General features: G+C 34.6%; 1 long non-coding RNA gene across 1 annotated transcript; it reads left to right on the forward strand.

Annotated features, from left to right (window-relative positions):
• LOC109822278 lies at positions 4,060-5,896 on the forward strand. The gene is made up of 2 exons (XR_002242067.1): positions 4,060-4,148; positions 5,757-5,896. It is a non-coding gene; the product is annotated as an uncharacterized LOC109822278 (long non-coding RNA).

Consider the following 13,040-nt stretch of genomic DNA (forward strand, 5'->3'; position numbering starts at 1 on the left):
CTTCGGCATAAAGAAGGAGAGTTCGAGAAGGATCTGAACCCCGTTCGTCCGTCCCTTGAGATTAGGCTTGGTCTTAATCTCGAGAAGAGCCCTGATTTCGCTTGGTCAATCTCAGCGCTTCAAATCAAATACTTCCTCGATGAAGACGAAGCTCTGCCGAATTTTCCATCAACCGGATCCAGATCTAAGGCGGTCCACGGATAAACCCCGGCACAGGCAAAGATCCCACGCAAGCAGAAGACCGATAAACGATCTCTGCGTTTGTTTTGACGAGAGTTGTAAACTTTTATTTTCATTGTGTAAAAGTCTTATAAAAAGACAATCTTTTTGTTTTCATTGTAACGACTAAAGTTGTAATGAATACCGCAATGAATACATCAATTTTCGACGCAAACACAATAGCCTAAAGGTGAAGGGTTGTAAACTGAAAGTGAAGAGAATGACTCTTGCTGCAGTTGTTTACTACATTTGGAAAGAGCGTAATGAAAGGATCTTCAAATTGAAAAGTAGATGCTCTAGCCAAATCATCAGGGACATTAAAGTTGATTTATATACTGCTATCCTCAACAAACCTTAGATGCCTAATGAAGACTGGGTTTGGTTTCTTTCCCTGTAAACTGAAGGTTGAGATTTTCTTTGTTTGATGAGTTTTAGTTCTCAGATTTCAAAGTATCTGAGATTGTTGATGTACTTAACTTCTATATTTTGGTTTGTGAATAAAATCATTCATTTACCAAAAAAAAAATTTAGAAAGAGTTGAATGCAAAAGATTTGGCAACAGATTTTACCTTAATTTGGTGCCATGTATTTATCAAGAATCCATGTATTTATCAAGAATGTTGTCAATGCATCGAAGCCTATAAATAAGAGAAGGTAGACATTTAGCGTGTGTTATATACATGTCTTTTGATTTCTTTGTATAGGTTAGGAGAAGAATAAGGATTCCTACTATTAGGGGGACCTAGTTTTCTATCATTTTCCTACTATAATTGGTGAATGGCTCAGCCAATTATACTATTTGTTGAAATAGATTGAAATATGTATCTATTCCTCTATACAAATAAGAGGATCAAAGAATTACTGTTCATAGCACAGTAAATTGAACAGTAGATTTAACACTGTATCGTGAACAGAAAATACTATACAGATCCGTTCTCTTTCCTCTCCCAGTGTATCCATGACAGCTTAAATTTCAAATTTCAAAACACCCCCCTATAATTCACCCTCTTCTCACCCCCGATCCTCATTCACCAGAGAAAAAAACGCCTCCTCTTCTCACCCGATCCTCATTCACCAGAGATAAAAAAAACGCCTCAAGAATCATCGAAGACGATCTCGGCCTTCCGATCCCTGAGGATCGACAATCGCCGATCCCCAAACCTAAGCTCAAACGCCTCAAGAAATCATCGTCGTCGTCATCAGCAGCAGCAATCTCCGACTCGATTAGGGATTCAGAGGACGATCAGGTGAGACCTCTGATATCGGAGTCTTAGATCGGGATCTCCGCGGCGAGATCAATGGAGAAGCGAAAGGATCCGACTGTGTTGTCGGCGGCTGTCGCAGATCTAATCTCTATATTCCAACCAAAAAAACCCTCTCTTTCTCTGAATTCATCCAGATCTCCCCGATCATCCTCAGCGACCTCAAATCCATGATCATCGCCGACGACCACGTCATCACCTCCATGATCTCCGTAGCCGACGCCGACCGCAATGGCTTCGTCGACTTCGAAGAGTTCGAGTGTGTCCTCGGCTATGGCTCCTCTATCAAAAAATCAAGGTAACAGCTTTCCCCACGTTGACCTCAATTTTTCCTTCATTTTCCAGTTCCTATAAACAAATAGAATTTGTTGGTCCATCGATTTTAGCCTAAATATAGAAATTATCTTTTTTTTCCTTTTTCTTTTTTTTTGGGGACTAAATGATTAACTGGTGAGCACTCAAAGGAGAGCATGAGTTCGGATGTTGGATTGCTGGCGTTGGATATCTCTGCTGCTTTCCCGCAGGCGACACAAGCTTCGGTTTTCCCTCAGCTGGGTATGATTTTGTAATTGCTCATAACTGGATTCAGGACAATCATAATTTTATTTTGAGAATAGAGTATGAAGTTTAGTTGAATCGAGATCATATTTGTTAATGATATATGAGAAAAGAAGTATTTTTTAATGAAGGATGGGTTCAATAATGTAGCTACTCATCATGATTTTTCTGCAATTGAAGAGCTAAATGTACATGAATTTATGATGGATAGAATTTTATGTTTCCACATCAAGTACTTTCCAGATTTTTTAAGAGCTTCTCAATAAACTAATTATTTATTACTATAAATGTCTACTTTTCTTATTAGCTTGAGAATTTATCAACATAAATGATACATTATGATATTGGTCTATTTTGCTATTACCTTAAAGTATTCGCGTATCATAATTATTTCTTACATCTTTCTTTGTAGGCTTTACATGCAAATGTAATCTGATTCAAGAAAAAGAGGCAAAAGATGTAGTTCTCTTGGAAATTAGTTTAGCTTTATATATAATAGTTGCATTTCTATTAACATAAGAAATATGTTTTAGAGAGAATTGTTTTTCTTAGAAATTAGTCCTCTTGAATAGCATTCTCAAAATTTTGATAATGGAGTTTAATTGATAACATTTATATATACGTAGTTGAAATGTATTTTACTCTTTGTATGTATATAATGCATAGGATTATATTTGCATATGATGCTTTTAATATGAAGGTTACAGTTCATTTATAAATCTTTATGATTTGATACGGACCCGACAAGCTTATTATGTTTACATTGCTTTTTCCCATGTGATCAACTATTGCAGTGTCAATCTCAATCAAACTATGAATTCTTTCTCCAATATCCTCGGAAGCAAGTCTTCATGTGATTAACTATTGCATTTCTTTGCTAACAGATTATTACATGCTCACTGATTTTTAGTAAAATAGTTCTTTTTATATTAATTTTTATATTGTTTTATGCCTATATTTTGTATGCTCCTGTACTACCTGTTATTGTTTTTCTGTTCAGATTCCTCTAAGCTCTGTCACTTCGATTATTGATGGCTTGAAGAAACTATATATTGAAAAATTAAAGCCATTGGAAGTTACCTATCAATTTAATGATTTTGCTTCTCCTTTGCTGGTGAGTTATGCAATACAGATATTATTAAGCTTTAGTGAACCTAATACAGGTATTATTCAAGATAGGCACATTATCAAATTCCCCTAATGGAGTCCTCAAGTGCTTTAGTGAACCTGACAGATGGATCAACTTCTGAAATCAACTATATATGGATGGCAAGGGTGCAAATTGCTTTCAAATGAACCAAAGACAAGCTTTGAGAAATCTTCTTTCATCAAATGACAGCTTATTGAACCAATGCGATCCCCCAGTGAAAATTGGAAAGCGTGTTATTCAAAATAGAAGAACTCTGCAATATGTTGCTTGGAGTGCAAATAATTTCAGCCCAGGAACTAAAGTTGGCATAGCGGACAATGAAGTTGCTTAGTCAATACAAAGTTATATTGACTCTTCTTTTCATGGTATTTTTTCCCTCCTATTTACTTTTAGTATTAATAATTCAAGTGTTGTATATAATAGTGTCTCAACAATTTGTATTTGGTATAGGATCTCAATTTATTGAAGGCTTGGATTATCTTGATAGAATAGTAGATGGACAAACTACAATTTCCTAAAAAAATTATGATGTAATTTTAAATTTACTGATAAATAGTTATCAGTTTGTCCTTGGTGGGACATTATGTTTTTTTACGCCAATTGAAACATGTTTCTATGTCAAATTTATGCTGATATATGTTATTAAGTTCTATATGGATGCAAGAGAAACTGATAATATGGGTTTAGATGATACCAATGCTAACTTGGAGGTTGAAGGTATTAACTTCAATCATTTATACTTTTTTCTTCTCTTCATATAAAAGTTTGCTTAATGAATATGTCCTTATTTGTGTAGAGGACAATTCTGTAGATGGTAACGACATCACTATAGAGTTTGAAGGTATGTTACTATTATTATTAGTTATGTGTTTACAAATATTGGCCTTGGAATGCAATTGTAATCTATTTCCCCTCTCCTTTTGTAGGCAAAAATGTTTCTTCTATAACTTCTTATGAAGGTATTTAATTTGATCCCCATTGCATAAGTTTTTTTAACTATATTTACTCAATCAGTCATATAATCATAAGTTGATATTCTAAACACATGAATTCAGATTATTGGGCATTATTACTGTAGCATAAACAGACTATTCTAGCATTTTAAAAAGTACCGTGACATGTAAAAAAGAATGTTGGAAAATATTTTAAGATTAATGATTACAAGTAAAAAAAAATCCAATTTTGGGACTTCAAGAACTGATGTTAGTAATTTTTGATATTTAAAGGCAATTATAACTCAAAAGAATATGATCAAAGACTATATTATGATTACGAAAGAGTACAAAACTTCAAATCAGTTCAGAGAAATATTATTACTTCTAGAAAATTACTTAAGAATTAGCGAAAGATGACTAATGTGGAACTACGTAGCATTGACTTAAGAATTAGCGGTACATGAAGTTTGATTGTGGACAGTTAGATCAATTTCCAAAAGAGAGGAGAAACAACTTTCTTTTTATCTTTGGTTTTGAGCAAGATTCACTCTTTTTGGTCATTGCTTTCCTGTTGCCATAGATGTTGAAACTATTTGCCACAATATGAGTGCTAGACTAACTTATTCTAACATTTACTATTTGATGTCTAATAGGCTTTCAATCTTATGGATTACTGACTTTTTGGGCTTCCCTATATTCAGGCTTACTTCAATTTCAAGAAGCGGAAAATTATAGTGGCCCTAAATCACATGTTTAACATATTTGGCATAAGTGATAATTAGTATCGTGGTTAACAAGAAGCATGCTGATCGTATTGAGCTGGAGTGATGCCCTAAAAATATAGCGCCAATATTTTCACGATGGAGTGATGCCCTAAAAATATGACATACACTCAACCTCCATAATGCTAGAGAGACAAGAAATTAGCATATGAATTGCACTCGATTTTTCAACAACAATACTATGAGTATTGAGGTGATGTGATTTTAGCCCCTTAATATATGTCTAAGGTCAGTTTCAATCTAGAATATGGCATCACTCCGCAGTCACCAGAGCATCTCCTGTCACAATAAATTATTCGAGTTTTCCATTCTTCTGCTTCGGCTTATTTTATTAACTTCGATTTTCCAATTCCTTCTCTACTAAACCTAATTGGGTTGGTGATTTGATTTGTTTAGCAGGGCTACTAACTAAAAGCTAGATGCTTAATGACATGATCCCTATATTGCAGTGACACAAATAGACAAAGTCACTGCATGTAGTTAATTAGTTAATTCTGAACAGACAAACACAAACACAAGGTAGACTTCTCTCGAATGTGATATGACATGCATTTATGATACATGTTACATATTATGATTTTAAATCTTAAGATACTCCAGGTTAATACATGAATAAAAAACACAATTGCTCTATGATTTCTATTTGAGAAATGTTGCCTTTCATTGCATTTTCATGTCTGGCTTCTCCTGTTCATATGTGCATCACTCCACCATGATGCTTCAACTGTCCTTATTGCTTTTTTTTTTATTTTAGAAAATCATTATCACTGTCATATATTCTCTCTGAGAAGAACTATTTATAGACTCGAGGATAGGCTACTGATATTAATCATTTCATGTTTTTCTACAGATTGCAGATTTCTGGAAAGAAGCTTTGACATTAAGTTCATTACATCATCCAAATGTTGTATCTTTTTATGGTGTAGTCTGTGATGGTCCTGATGGGATTTTAGCAACTGTCACAGATCAATGGTTTTCTGAAGCAATTTTTGCAAAAAAAGATAGGTACAAGCTTCATATGATCTTTGTGTAGTTCTGCTTGCAGTTGCCGTTTACTTACAAGCTTCATATGATCTTTGTGTAGTCCAGCCAACTATGTTTAATAGTTAACAACATCTGTTATTAGCAAAACGATTGATCGTCACAAAAGGCTAATAATTGCAATGGATGTTGCATTTGGAATGGAGTACCTGCACGGAAAGAATATTGTCCATTTTGATCTTAAGTGTGAGAATTTGTTAGTAAATATGAGAAATCCTCAACAACCTATTTGCAAGGTAGGGAAAATAGTTTGTCTCAGTCTCTGATTTGTGTCTGCAAGCTATATTGCACACCAACTGAAGATAATATATGTATGATATTTAGAATGAAGAAAATTGTTTTATTGCTTACTTAAGTTATTATTCATCTTTTCCTCCTATATATCTACTCCTCTATACAAAAGGAGGATATGAGAATCACTGTTCATGCACTCAATAGATTTTTCTCTTACACACAATCTAATTGTTGTCATTGAGGAGATTGGGATAGTTTATGTGCACAAAGCTGTGAAGAGACTTGATAGGGGATATTTATAGAACTATAGATATATTGTTTTATTAGGCCATTATGTGTGAATTGTTGGAGTAGTATTGTTATATTTACACCATACAATATTATTAGACATCTATTTTTCAAATGCAACTCATTTGAAGTTCTTCATAGTTGCTAGCTGTAGAAATCGGTTCAAAATAAAAATAAAATCATAGTTGCTAGCTGTAGAAATCGGTTCAAAATAAAAATAAAATTGAGATCAAACAACATTAACGAATTATAGAAAAGAGGCGAGGGTCGTGCTTGTCAAAATAAAAATAAAATTGAGATCAAACAACATTAACGAATTATAGAAAAGAGGCGAGGGTCGTGCTTGGTACGGGGTACATACTAGTGTAATAGATGGGAAGAAACAGGTGCATGAACGAAAGAAATTAATTCGGTTCACAAAGAAATATGGAGCGTATTTTTTATTACTAAACTTAGATATAAATTTGTAAAACGTACATGAACTAAATAAAACGGGGTTGAATTCGCCAATTGGTAATAACCATATACGTGTTATGCAATCATTCAATGCATGAATACGTTGGTGATAGGTTCATGACTGAATACTGTAAGGGATCCCTACAAATTCTGACAATATAAGTTTAGAAAGAGTTGAATGCAAACGATTTGGCAACAGATTTTACCTTAATTTGGTGCCATGTATTTATCAAGAATGTCGTCAACGCATCGAAGCCTATAAATAAGAGAAGGCCGACATTTAGCGTGTGTTATATACATGTCTTTTGTTTCTTGTATGTTCTCCTTTAAGTCATGAAGCACAGGCACACCGTGCAGAAGGAGGTGCATAATGAGAGAAGCTGCAAAAGGAGCGGTGTTAAAGGCTGATTTGAAGCTCAGAAGCCAATCCCAAATCTATTTCAATTTATTTTGTAAGGTATGATCAGAACTAGAACTGTATAAATTCTTTTTTGTTAAATATGGTACCGTACCATTTCTAACCTAGCTACCTCTTCGGTAGAAATTCTGTTTGACTTTTTTGAAGGGAAAGTTTTGCTTGTTTTGTATGCCATATTATAGTTAAGATGCAACAAGCATACAGAAAGGAACAAAACAAAATTCCCATAAATTATTATGATGCTTAAACAGCGCTAACCTAGCTACCTTTTACGTAACTTTCTGCTCTGTTCCTCAAATTAATTTCTTCTCTTTCCTTAAAAGCATCATGCTTCTAGTTCAAGGAAGCAGTAAAGTCCATAATCTATCATAGCCCTGTACATATCTTACGCTAAACAATATTGTCCTATGTTTACAGGTGGAAAGATGCTTAAACAGCTCTTTCCTTTTTTAACAACTGGACTTAAATTGGGAAGGACTTTGAAGTTCAAACTTCAAAGTTAACTGACGTAATCCATGGACAGTGCTCTGAAGAAGATGCAAGTCTTATCAGGTGGAATTCTACAGTCTACGGTATTAACTGTAGAAATGAACTTGCTGAAGCGTAGTAGACGCTATAAATTAAGTATTGTAGTGGACGCTATAAATTAAGAATACTTATGTACATGATAATGATCTTTTCTTATGGTTTGTAGCTCTCTCATAAATGTACTATGTTCAAAAGAAATGTACAATTTAATAATTGATGTTGATGGACGAGCACAAGTTGCAAAGTTATTTACACTCAATTCCTACAATTTAAGATTATTGCTCCAAACCCACTAATATGCACATAGCGAAGAATTTATCATGAAAAAGTTTTAAGAAGTAAGAAGGATTCTAGTCATGGAGGGAAATATGACTCTCCCAAAGAACTTAAATTGGAAGGTTCTTAATGTTCAAGTCAATGACTTACCTACCACCATATAGTAACCAGCTACCTCTTATAGTGTACATCTACCACAAATAAGTTCTCATACCTTGGATGAAAAGCATCCACTAGTAACAAAATAACTTACCTAAACGGTCTAAAACCATTTGAGATAAGTTAATTCTAAATGGTTCTAACTGTTTGGGTCAAAAAGCACAAAAAAAAAGAAAAAATTTGAGTGAATGATTGTCCCAAACGGTTGCAACTATTTGGGAAATCTATTATCAACATTTTGTGAGTAGTGTTTAATGTAATCCTAATAACAGAAAGTCTATTTCGTGTTACATTTATATCATTAATAATAATAGTAGAGTATATAGTGTCATCTAAAACCACTAAAGAAGGAATACGGATAAATGAGTTTCTCCGTAAGCTTAATATTATTCCTAATAATATATTTCTTTATCACTGTTATTTGATAGTAGTGAAGCTGTTGTGAAAAGCTTAGAAAGATATATTATTTTATTAAAGGTTAATAATAAGAAATAAATGATGGTTTAAAACAAGGCTAAGCAGATAGCATTTTTAGAATAGCATTGTCATAAAATATTTTTGACAGATGATGGTTAATAATAAAAAATATATGATGGTTTAAAACATGGCTAAGCAAATAGCATTTTAGAATAGCATTGTCATAAAATATTTTTGACAGATGAGAGTTAGAATTATATCTGTTTTGGATGTTAGGGCAAGTGGGAAATTGCTGGAATAGTAATATATGTACTTGAACATCCAATATAAATTATGTAATATTATTGTATTGTTAATGGATTTAATCGTTGCACATATAATTTGGGTATTATTTTCTATAATTGTTATATATTCTTAGAAATTATTTTGTTAGATCATGCACTTTGATGTATCACATGTTTTGAGATGTGATCTAACTTAGAGATTTTTTAAACGCGTGCTCAACCTACAATTAGTAAATGATAGCTTTGTTATAATAGGTTATTATACATGACAACGATATGTGAGATGTTGCTGATATATGAAATCACATAGTCAAATAAATAATATTGGTTAAGTTGACGAAGGTCCTCTAACCCTCCGAATGTCTGGTTCTAAGATAAGAGGGTAGGGTCTGGTTCTATGGTTGTTCCCTCGATAATCAAGTCAGTGATTTGTTTGTGCGGAGAAGTAAAAGGAACTATAGTAGTTCTTAAGCTCGAAGAGTAGTAGAAAAAATCTTACCCTATATATTAAAAATAGTACCTCTATTTATAGTAGTGGTAGACGGGTAGAATGGTAATTTAGGTCGAGTATGAGATGGAGACCAAGTCAGCCTCTACTTTACGAGTATTGGCCGACGAGTGGAGGAGATGTCACTTCAGTATTTAATAGGAAGTGATTGGGAGTGTGTGGTGCTGACGTATTCCAATGTGTCATAAAGACTACTAGGAGCAAAGGAATAGTGGCGCCATAATGCATTTAAAGGTATTTATTACAAGGTGATTGGTCACAAGTGCAAAGAAGAGGGCTCGAGGCTCGAGGCATTTCATCACCTTTCGACTCGTCTAGAGGTCAATAAGTATCGCCTCTTGAGTCGCACTCATAAGGTGTTGGCCAATTAGTCAACCGGGTAGAGTGATTAAGCAGTCGACTTAGATAGGAGATGACACGCAATGCCTTTCGGGTCGTCAACATGTGACACCTTTCGGGTTGTCGACATGTTACGCCTTTCATGTCATCCTTGCAAGATGCCAGTGTATCGAGTTGGCCAAATTGAGCCTGTGATTATCATGAAATGCTGACTTAATTATGCATAATATGAGATACTTGTTTGTCACTGATTGGAGATTATTTCTCATCATTAAAAGAGCTATAACAGTTGGCCCATTTTACTTGGAGTCAGCCTAGGCTGAATCCGAGTGAAATATAACAGTTCTTGCTAAGTCATGAGAGGCATTAATGAGGGATCTGAAAAGTTCTTTGGATGCGATGTGGCTACCATCAGCGAATTCTTTTCAACTGTTGTCACTTAATATTTCATGCAAGATTGCAGGCTATTCAACAGGAGCACGCTTTGCCTCAGTTTGAGAAAAGATGCATTGAGCTCTAGAATTAATCTGGACCGTTGGTTAGGGTTCAGCTTGTTCATTGAGATTCTAACAGTCAGAGCCCTAGCTATATTATAAATAGGGTAGTAGTGGTGAGGGAGCAGTTATTGCTTTTCTGTGACGTCCCTGGTTTCACACAAGGCTGCAGTCCAAGGTGAATCCAGAGATGTCAAACATGTCATGCACCCACACAGTGCAAACACGTTTCACCATCACAGTAATATCTCTCTAGTGGAATCAATTAAGAACGGTATAGGTACAAACAGATATGAGAAAAGTAAAAATGCAATGAACATACCAAGAGAAAGAAATATCCAAAGGATATGTCATGTCCCAACTAAATAAAAAGAGTACAACTGATGAACTAAAATAAATGTGAAATATGTCAATACACAAAGTCAATTGAAATAGTACTAAGGCTCTCTGCCTTTAAAATGAAATACAAGTTTATAAATCACTAAACAAATACTAAAGTAATGTAGAGCTCAAGCTGTCTATCAAGAAATAACGGTGACTATATAGAAACTCCATCACCCCTGCGGCTCTCTGAAACTCTGATCCGCTGCCTGAAAAGAAGAGGAAACAACTGTATCAAAGTGAAATAATCTAAACAAAGAAACCCTCATGTATATACCATATGTCTCAAATTGTGAATAGCTAAATAATAACTCCAAAACTAAGAATAAAAGAATAAAGGAATGCAATACTAAAATGTCAACCAAACCAAGTCATATATGTCAACCCAATACCTCATACTACCCTTGGGTAGTTAATACGAATACCAGTACATAATCCTGTGTAATCCACAATACCATATAGCCCATAACAATATAACTCAATGGTGAACCATTTACATGAACGATCTCCTACTCAAGACTTAACTGACATACATTCCATAATGCTATCTCTTACAAAGTTCTATGATATCATCACATCACTATGTAGAACGGACTACCTGTTTAGGCATCCTAAGTAAATACAACCCACTAGCCTTATCGCATCATCGTGCGGAATGAACTACCTCTTTAGGTATCCTATAGGTACGGTTCACTGGCCTCATCGCATCACCATGCGGAACAGATTGTCTCCTCAGATATCCTCATCGCATCACCATGCGGAACGAACTGCCTCTTCAGACATCCTATAAGTATGGATTATTAGCCTCATTGCATCATCATGCGGAACGGACTACCTATTCAGGCATCCTATAATTACGGCTAAATGGCCTACTTCAACGGTATACCGACGTACTACCTTACCCAGTACTGAGCTGTGCCCATCAACAGTATCTATGCACACACATATATTATTCTAACTAATCGCATCCCCGTCATGGTCAAAATAATACACGCAATTATCCCCTTCCCGGAAGTTCGCGTGTGCCATGCCTCCATGGGTGCACGTCTATGGTCATACGTATAAGTCATTGTACATCTCGAACCCCATATTCTCAAACAACATGGAAGAATTATCGTCCCAAACAAACAAGATGTCGGTCAACTACCCTAGGGCATCGGTCGATCAACGGGCAATTGCATAACATGCACAAGAAACATACTTCGGTCGGTTGACCGATCGAAAGAAAGAAAATCACAATTCAGGGTAGAAATTAGATTGGTCGACCGATGCATAAGGTTCGGTCGATCGGCCTGAGTCCGTAACTCAAGTTTAAGTGTTTGTGAAGTTAAGACAATTCTACTTAAAGAAAATCATTATAGGGTATAAAAACATGTTTAAAAATCTTTTGTTTAACATACTAGGGTTTTGCTAAATAATTATTTATCATCATAACATGATCTTTGGAGTTTAACATACTTTAAACATAACTAATCAGATTAAGTTTGTACAATTAGGGTTCAAAACCTAATTAGTTCATCATCTTAGCAATTAAACATGGATCTAAACATCAAGTTAATACATTTTCTTCACTTGGTGATTTTATTCACAAATCTACACATTAAACTAGGTTTTTTTAATCCACAAACTTATATCACTATATTGTTTCATGTTCAAGACTCAAGTTCTATACATCAACAATTAGGATTTAGGCCATGTAAAACAAGAATTAACAATAAATCTGAAAAACTAATGATCATGATCATCTATTTTTATCAATTAAAGATAAATTTTACTAATCTCTTTGTTGTTTTAAGATTTAACATCAAAACTAGGATTTAAATCATCGACATAAACACTACACATTAGATTAACCAATTATACATATTAAAAACATGAATTACTACAGGGGATAGGTTTGGAGGAAGATAATATTGCCTCAACACGTTGCTGAAAAAATCCAAGGGTGCAAGCAAACAAGTTCTCCCTTGCTAAACACCGACGATCTCGCCCTCTTCTCGGTATTTGCTTCACAAAGCTTTCAAAATTCACCAAAATATTCTCTAGGGTTTTTAAGGGGAGAGGGTGGCTGAGGGGGTTCATAAATATGATGTAAAAGTGAATTTTTCATGAAAAATATAGGTATATATAAAGGCAAACCCGAAACAAACAAATCTGATCCGAAATAGGAAACCCAGTCAGACTAGGAAAACAATCTTAGGTATTTTGGAAGTAACATTTTCGTCCGACCTTAGAATAAGATGATTTAAGATGCGTTGGAAAGCTATTGAAGATACCTACAACTTTTGTCATTTGAGTTTTTCTATATTCA

The sequence above is a fragment of the Asparagus officinalis genome, chromosome 8 (assembly GCF_001876935.1).
Source record: "Asparagus officinalis chromosome 8, Aspof.V1, whole genome shotgun sequence".
In the NCBI taxonomy this organism is placed as follows: Eukaryota; Viridiplantae; Streptophyta; class Magnoliopsida; order Asparagales; family Asparagaceae; genus Asparagus; species Asparagus officinalis.